Below are 8,738 nucleotides of genomic sequence, written 5' to 3'. Positions count from 1 at the left end.
ATGTTTATGTTTGTTTCATTTAGAAAGGGACAGTGCATGTTAATTCAATCAAACTCAAGTTTTAAAGTCAGTTTATAATTCTGTTTTGAATCATCACCGTACCTACCCTGTAGCCTGATGTGTGCACCTCCCTAGAAATGTAACTACACTCCTGTCTGTCTCTGCAAGCTGAAACCATTTCCCTCAGTGGAAACAAAGCTTTGATTTCCTTGAACTTCACAGATAAGAAACAATAAATTGTGAAGACAATAAAGCCTCCACAAAAACAGCATTTTAAAGGGATAGTGCGCCCAAAAATGAAAATTCAGCCATTATCTACTCACCCATATGCAGAGGGAGGCTCAGGTGAAGTTTTAGAGTCACAAAAACAAAAGAATTGACGTGCTCGACTCACCGTTTGAAAAATCACAGGGTGCTGACCCAAAACTCACAAACTAAATAAATCCAAATGTCAGCACTCACAAATATCATATATATCAGTCTTTTAATAACGCACAGCAGTATCACAAACGGACCCGTTTCAGCACTTGGCTTTCCTCAGCGTTAATGCACAAAGTGGGTATAGCCCACATATCTAACAGACAGGACCTTGCTGAATCACTCCAGCTGGCACGAATCAGTCAATCAACCAATTGGACCCAAATATCCACAGAACACTTGCAGAGATCCAAGGGGAGAGGAGGTAGCAGCACAACTCCACCTAATGGAGGCTGACGGCGCCCCAGATTCAAACGCGCACACCTGAGCGCGGTGCACAGAGAGGCAGTCAGAGCTACAGGCTACAATGAGGCTAAAAACAGAGTTCAAATGACGTTTTTCCAAACAACTTTTTATGGCGGGGCTTCAGGACACTTGGATCACTACGGACGAGCAGTATGGAGATATTTTGTGGTTTCAATTATGTGTTTTTGGACATTTGAATCTGGGGCACTGTCAGCCTCCATTAGGTGGAGTTGTGTTGCTACCTCCTCTCCCCTTGGATCTCTGCAAGTGATGTGAGGACTCTAAAACTTCCAAACTAAATAAATCCAAATGTCAGCACTCACAAATATCATATATATCAGTCTTTTAATAACGCACAGCAGTATCACAAACGGACACGTTTCAGCACTTGGCTTTCCTCAGCGTTAATGCACAAAGTGGGTATAGCCCACATATAGGGACAGTTTATTGGTATCTAATCCCCCTCCTCCCAAAAAGCAGCCCCTTATTTTATCAACAACATTTTCTCCGATCTCTCAGCCAATTAAACATATTGTCAGAAAATACTGGCATATTTTGTCTAGTGATCCCGTTGTGGGCCATGAGTTTGGGAACCATCCTATATTTGCTACGAAGCGACCTCATAATTTGAGTGACAGACTCGTTAAGACAGATCTATATGTTAAACCTAAACATTTTTTAAGTTCTCCTTCCCCCGGGTAATTTCCCTTGTTTGAATTGTATAAGCTGCAACACTATGATTAAAGCAGACCAGTTCACACACCCTCACACAGGCAATAAAATGAGGATCAGGGATAGAATCACATGTCGGTCCACACATGTAGTTTACCTGTTGAAATGTCCATGCGGTTTATACTATGTGGGCAAAACGAAAAGAGAACTGAGAATTAGGATTTCTGAACATAAGAGTTGCATCAGAAATGGGGATGAGAGATCTCGGGTTGCCAGGCACTTTAATTTGGCTGGCCATGGAGTTTGTAGTTTACGCTTTATGGGGATTGAGCTGGTTAGACCACTTTTGAGAGGAGGGGATAGACAGAAGAAACTTCTCCAGAGAGAAGCTTATTGGATACATCACTTACAAACTGAGCATCCCAGAGGCTTAAATGAAGAACTGGTACTTTCTTGTTTTTTATGAATGTGATTTTTTATGAATATGTTTTGATCTTGTATATTGCGAACGTAATTTATTCTGTGGATGTCCTGTGTATCATCAGCTGACAGCATTACATGCAAACATTAGTGATTGTTAGTATGTAGTTTGACCAGCCTTGTTCCAACTGGATTATTCATAGAATGACATCCTGCTTACTAGCCACATAATTATCCTGATGTATTTTGGGTTATTTGAGCCAGGCCCACAGTCTCCAGTGGCACACTGCAGGTGATCCACTTACATTTTTGTATATTTTTTATATTTTTTGTACTTTATACCTATTACTCACTATGTCTTGATGAGGTAGATTAGATACTAGTCTGGCTACTGTCTTACATGACACTGGACTTTGAAAGAAAGATGTTTGTTTCCTGTATTATTCCATAGCTGGGTATCAGCATGTGCACATGTTTGTCATCTGGCATGATTTAATATGTTCAACATGGAACCCATTTGGTCTTGTGGATAGGTGACTCATCTTTTTTATCTTTTTCTGTCCTTTTTGATCTTGTAATTTAAGGATACTTATTTAACTGTTTATTGGTATCGTTTGATCATTGTATTGTGATTATTGCTTGTTTGGCTGATATAGCCATTATATAAGACTTACCTTTAGAGTGATTACACTTTTTTCATGTCATTATTTATCTGGATGTTTACATATGTATTTATACTTGATCTGTTCAAGTTTTTTTGATCAGTCACTGTTGAGATAGTTTTTGACGTACTAAGGATAGTCATCTGATTATTTTAATTTTAATTTAATTGGATTGTAGGCTCAGCATACCTATTGGCCACTCTTTGTATTGTCTTTACATCTTGTTCTGTGGATCTTTGGGTCCGATTGGTTGATTGACTGATTCGTGCCAGCTGGAGTGATTCAGCAAGGTCCTGTCTGTTAGATATGTGGGCTATACCCACTTTGTGCATTAACGCTGAGGAAAGCCAAGTGCTGAAACGTGTCCATTTGTGATACTGCTGTGCGTTATTAAAAGACTGATATATATGATATTTGTGATTGCTGACATTTGGATTTATTTAGTTTGTTAGTTTTGGGTCGGCAACCTGTGATTTTTCAAACGGTGACGTCAATTCTTTTGTTTTTGTGACTCTAAAACTTCACCTGAGCCTCCCTCGGCATATGGGTGAGTAGATAATGGCTGAATTTTCATTTTTGGGTGCACTATCCCTTTAAGTCATGTGTGTGATTTATCCTGGCTTCATATGAGTTGAGAAAAGGTTCGCTGGTCACTAGGCTAATTTATACAATGTAAAATGCCATAGGCTTGTGCTTGTGTTAGCATGTTAGATTTGTTTGGAAAACGTGTTTAGTATAAGACAGTTGTTTTGTCAGTGAACCTTGTGAGTTGTAATGGAGCTGAATTTTGTAACGTTACCTTTGTTAAATATTGCTGTTGTCCCTGGCTTCATATGAGTTGAGGAAAGGTTTGCTGGTCGCTAGGCTAATTTATACAATGTAAAATGCCATAGGCTTGTGCTAATAATGTTAGCATGTTGTATTTGTGGGGAAAATGTGTCCAGATAAAGACAAGTGTTTGTCTGTGAATGCTGCGAGTTATAGTGAAGCTGATTTGTGTACTTGTGGGTTTTTTCCCCAGTTTTTCAGCATAAAAAAATTACGTTTGTCACATGACAGTGTTTTAGTCAGTTGATAACTTTTTGATAAAATTTGTGACATTTTTGACTGAATTAAAATAATATGTTAGAACATTATAGCCTAAATAAAATAATTTGACCACCAAATGTCACCACAACTTTTGAATTTATATTAAGTTGGTTCAATTTAATTATTCTTTTTTTCGAGGTCAAAGCAACTCATGTTGGTTGTACTAAACTAATTTAGTTTGTCTGATGGTTTTTAACGTTGAACCAGAGGATTCTTTTTTAGAGTGATACCTGAATTGTCTTTTTTTGGTAAATAATTTGACTATTTTATCTATCTATCTATCTATCTAGTAGATGTTAAGTGTGGCACAAGAATCACTGGTTTATTTCAGGGAAAAGACAACATCTGCTTCTGTTTGTCTTCATTAATGACATAACAAGCTAATAATGTGTCGTTTTATAACGTGCCATTTGTCGATAAGCCACAGGCTGTTATCTTATCGGCCACAGTATGTGATTACAGGTGATTGTTTTCCCACCATCGGAGAATAAACACAACTTAAATAATGATTTCAAACTTTGTGTGGGTGTCCACATATTTCTGTCAATCTCATATAAACTGTCCTACTTTAGGATGTGCATTTGTCGCATGTTTTTTCTCCAGTCAAAACATTACGTGAAAAGATCAGCAGGACGTGTGGTGAAGCTCTGTTTGAACGATGGTCCTAATTCCCTCCAGGAATATTTAAAACTCTGCATGAAGTCATGTTCAATTCGTTTCCAGCTGTTTGGTTTCTGTTTCCGTAAAAGGGAAGTTATATGCCTGTGGGTTTTTGTGCTGCTTCACGGAAATTCTTTGAGTGACGGCATCTTCCGGTAAAAAGTTCCTCTCCCTCCTTTTCTTCCCCTCTTTCACTTTCCTCCCCTCCTCCCCTCTCTGGGCTTCGCAGTGGTCCAGTTTCCACATGGTTTTACTCTCCAGAGCTCATCTCTGACAGCAGCAACAACATGAGTCATCACGTTCCTGTTTTCATTTTTCCTCTATGCGTCGCTTTACGATGTTGCATCATCCATGTTTTCACTTTTCTTGAGCATCTTGGTGAAATAAATTATGGTGTGTAGTGTTGTAATACTTATACTGTGCATTGGGCATGGGCTGTGAGACTTGTTATTGTGGTGCAAAAAGTATTCAGATCCTTTACTAATGCCTGACTGCAAAAATACTCCACTACAAGTAAAAGTCCTCCATGAAAATGTTAAAGTAAAAGTAGCCTGTAAATTTAATCAGGAAAATGTAGCTAACGTATTAAAAGTATAAAAATGTCCCCTGTGACTGTTACACAGATTTACAGTGTATGATATCATTAGATTATTGTGACATTAATGTAAAGGCAGGAATTTACTGTTGTAGCTGTTTAAGGTGGAGCTCATTTTAAACTAATGATCACTTTCATCATGGATTAATCTGCTGATTATTTTCTGCATTAAATGATTGAGTGTTTGGTTTGTAGAAATTGTTAAAGTATAGAGATAAATGCACAAGTAGCCTAACTACTAATTAAAGGTCCAGTGTAGGATTTAGGGGGATATATTGGCAGTAATGGAATGTAATAAGCATGTTTCTTTAGTGTTTAATCACCTGAAAATAAGAATTATTGTGGGGGTTTTAACTCATTGAGCTGTTTATATCTACATAGGGAGCAGGTCCTCGTCTACAGAGATCACTGTGTTGCACCGCCATGTTTCTGCAGTAACCCAGAATGGACAAACCAAACATTTTCTGCGAATGTTGGGCCGTTTTGCCGGCAAGCTGCGAGCGTTTAGACACACAGAGCTGGATTGGCGAGTTGATCCGAGGTGCCCAATTTTCCGCCTCGTAGGGTAGACATATTGGCGGAACCCTTTAAGTTTAAAAAGACAGAGGCAGCCTTCCGCAACGGGAGGAGCTGTTGAAGACTTGTGGGAGGAGCTGTTGAAGACTTGTGGGAGGAGCTGTTGATGACGCCGCACGTGCGAGCCACTGGCGGTGGATAAACAGGAAACAGCTGATAGCAGGAATTAGCGTGCAGCTAGTAGCAAGAGGGAAACACAAATCTGACAGACACTGTAAAGATGAGCAACTGGGGAGACAAGGAATTGCGCGCCCTCCTTGTCCTCGCAAACGAAGAGGCCATTAACCGTCAGATGACAGGGACGGTGAAGAACGGGCCGACTTACGAGAGAATCGCCGAAGGACTGACCAGCCGCGGCTTCCCTCCCACGTCACTGTTTACGTCACACGCTGAGCTACACGTTTTGTTACTTGCTCACGCCCCCCATTGCCCCGAAAAAGGCACATTCTGTACAAACAAAAGTAGGTAGGCGGCATTTTGCTGCACTCCCCGATTTTGTTTTTATACTGCCAATGCTGAAAAAGACTGATTTGGCTTTCCTGCAAATTTGCACAATCTAAAAAGGGCTAGTGTTTTCACTGTTGGCCACCGTAGTTAATAGCCCATCTGTGACAAACAGCATCAGACTCACACAGAAAGCATTTTGCAGGTGAATGAATGAGAATCTATGGAGCACAGCTGTGTTGTTGTACCCTTGTCGGAGCTGGGCAGTGCTATGCTGTGATTGGCCAGTCTGTGTTTGAGGAGCGGGACTTAGTAAAGGGTCACACATTTACTTCAACCTGGTCTCAATCCGAAGTGGTTCAAAACTGCCACTTGTTCAGTGACTTGATGCGTCACACACCAACGACAAAAACTGTCCTTTCACGTCGGCATGATACGCGGCTGGTTGCTGTTATTGTTTAATGGCACCCGGTGACATCAGGGGGAAACACGGCAGGACAAAAATGAAAGTTAAGGCAGCAGAAGTCCCAGTAGGTCAGGTGGGAGGGGTGGTGGATGGGTCCAACAACCACGACTTTCCCCCCCGGCGGTCGATGCTCGCTTCCCGTTTGATTGTAAAGCCAAACCCTGTTCTTTTGTCCTAAACCCAACGAGGTGTGTGTGTTGTTGGAGGAAAAAATGTCAATTTTGGGTGTTGTCGCAATGTAGTGCTTTTATTTTGAAAGAGTCTGTAGCAAACTGTACATTACCTGTGAAAAGAGAAAGTCTGTTCTTAAAACAGACAATGCATGTAACAGGCTGAAACTGGCATCCCAGAACGTCAACAACCAACACACCCAGGGTACCTTACATCATATGTCGACGTGGAAGGTCCATGACCAAACGACAATATGTGCCGGAGAATGTGTTGTTCAATTTGTTTCAGTGTTTTTTTTCGTGTGTAAATTACTGAATAATTTTTGTCTCTTCTGGAATCGAAAATTATTCACATAAAACAACATCTTTAGGATGAACTGCTCACAAACAGTGGACGAATCAACCAGTGACAAGTAGAAGGGTTTTGTTATAAAGCGTCACGAGCTAAAACAGTTTGGGAAACACTGGTGCTGACGTCTTTCACTAATGAGTACATGTTTGTGATTAAATGTGTGCAGTCTAACTGTTGTGTGGGTTCTGTGTCTGCAGAGTGGAATGAAATAGTCATATCTGTTTTAATTAAGTTGGCATTGACACACAGTGCAGGGATTTTCTGCCCTTTCAAAGGATGAAGTAACACAAACATAAAACACACACACACACACACAATCAGGAGAGATTATGACAGATAACACACACACTGATAAAAGATAAGGGGAATCTGGAAAAACCAAAGACAAAGCCATATTGTAACTGTGTGTGCGTGTGAATGGCTTTTTGTATTTGTTTTACAAGCTTACGCAAATGTTCATTACCAGCAGAGTAATGTTTACATACATGAGAGGAAATAAAGTGTGTGTGTCGCCCTGTGTACAGTGCAGTGATGAAAGAACTCAGATCTTTTCTAAAAGTAAAAGTACCACAGTTTTTTTAAAAGTAAAAACATACCTTTATAGTGTTGAATAAAAGTACAAAATAATCAGCATAAAAATACACTTAAAGGTCCGAAGGTAAAAGTACTCGTTATACAAAACAAATATTGTCAGACTGTTTTATGATGTTGGATTACAGTTATCAATGCATTTATGCTACCGCTGTAAAGGTGGAACTAATTTGATGTATAACTTCATACAAGTAATCAATAATTATACATCAGAATTTGCTGTTGATCACATTTATTATTCATAATCTGAGTGAGCAAAGTAACTAAGCTTTAAAACCAATGCAGTAGCCTTCAGTAAAAACTACAATATCCCTCTGAAAGGTGGAGTAGAAGTATGAAGCTGCATAAAATTGAAACACTCATGTAAAGTACAAGTAGCCTAAAATTATACGTAACTTGTCGTTGTATTTTCCACTAATGTGTGCTTCGTGTTACATTAACAGCTAATAGGAGAACACCCAGTAAAGTAAGTTAGATGAGGCCACTGCATGAGGAAATTATTGTGGGTGTATTGTTTGTACTTAAAAGAGGAAGTAGGAGTTTCCAGCTTCCCTTTGTTTTCCTCACCTGGTTGGTCCCGTCGCCTCAACTCAGATAGACAGAAGCATAAAGGACTTTCCCCAGTCACATGCTGTTTTATATAAGACACATTGACAAAGACAACTTTGCTCAAGGCTGCTGTGAGTGTGTGTTGTTTGGTTCAGGTTTCAGTAACAGGGCATGTCAGGTGGATGGCATTAACTTGCACTTGATGGCTACTTACATGATATCATACTATCAGACTGAGGCTACAGCTATGATCTGATTGCCAGAAAAAAAGCTGGCATTGTTTCTGCAAAGCATGGATACATTACAATTGCATGTTTTTATGTAGTGGAAGATTAAAACAACGAGACCGCTGTGGTTAACGTGGTTATGTTTAGGCTCAAAACCACTTGGTTATGGTTGGGAAAAGATCATGTTTAAGCTTAAAATACTTGTTTTGGGGATACGATCTCTGCTGGACAAGCAGCACAACTGCTTTTAGTGACACTATTCCCTGCTTGAAAAACAGCCACAAACCAAAAGAAAAAGGGCTAAAAAGTTGCAGGGAACACAGAAACAGGTCTCTTAACAACATCCGAGTTTGACGGCAAAAAAATCAGTTTGAAATACAGCCACAAGTTGCTAAAAAACACCCATGTTTTTAGGATAAAAAGCCACTGGAAAAACAGTCATGGGTCACTGAAAAAACACCTATGTTTGGGGGATAAAAATCTGATGAAAAAAAGCTATGGGTCACTAAAAACATCCACGATTGGGGGCTAAAGAGCTGTTA

The sequence above is a fragment of the Epinephelus lanceolatus genome, chromosome 1 (assembly GCF_041903045.1).
Source record: "Epinephelus lanceolatus isolate andai-2023 chromosome 1, ASM4190304v1, whole genome shotgun sequence".
Taxonomy (NCBI): domain Eukaryota; kingdom Metazoa; phylum Chordata; class Actinopteri; order Perciformes; family Serranidae; genus Epinephelus; species Epinephelus lanceolatus.
The sequence above is the reverse complement of the archived record's forward strand: the minus strand, read 5'-3'. Positions refer to the sequence as shown.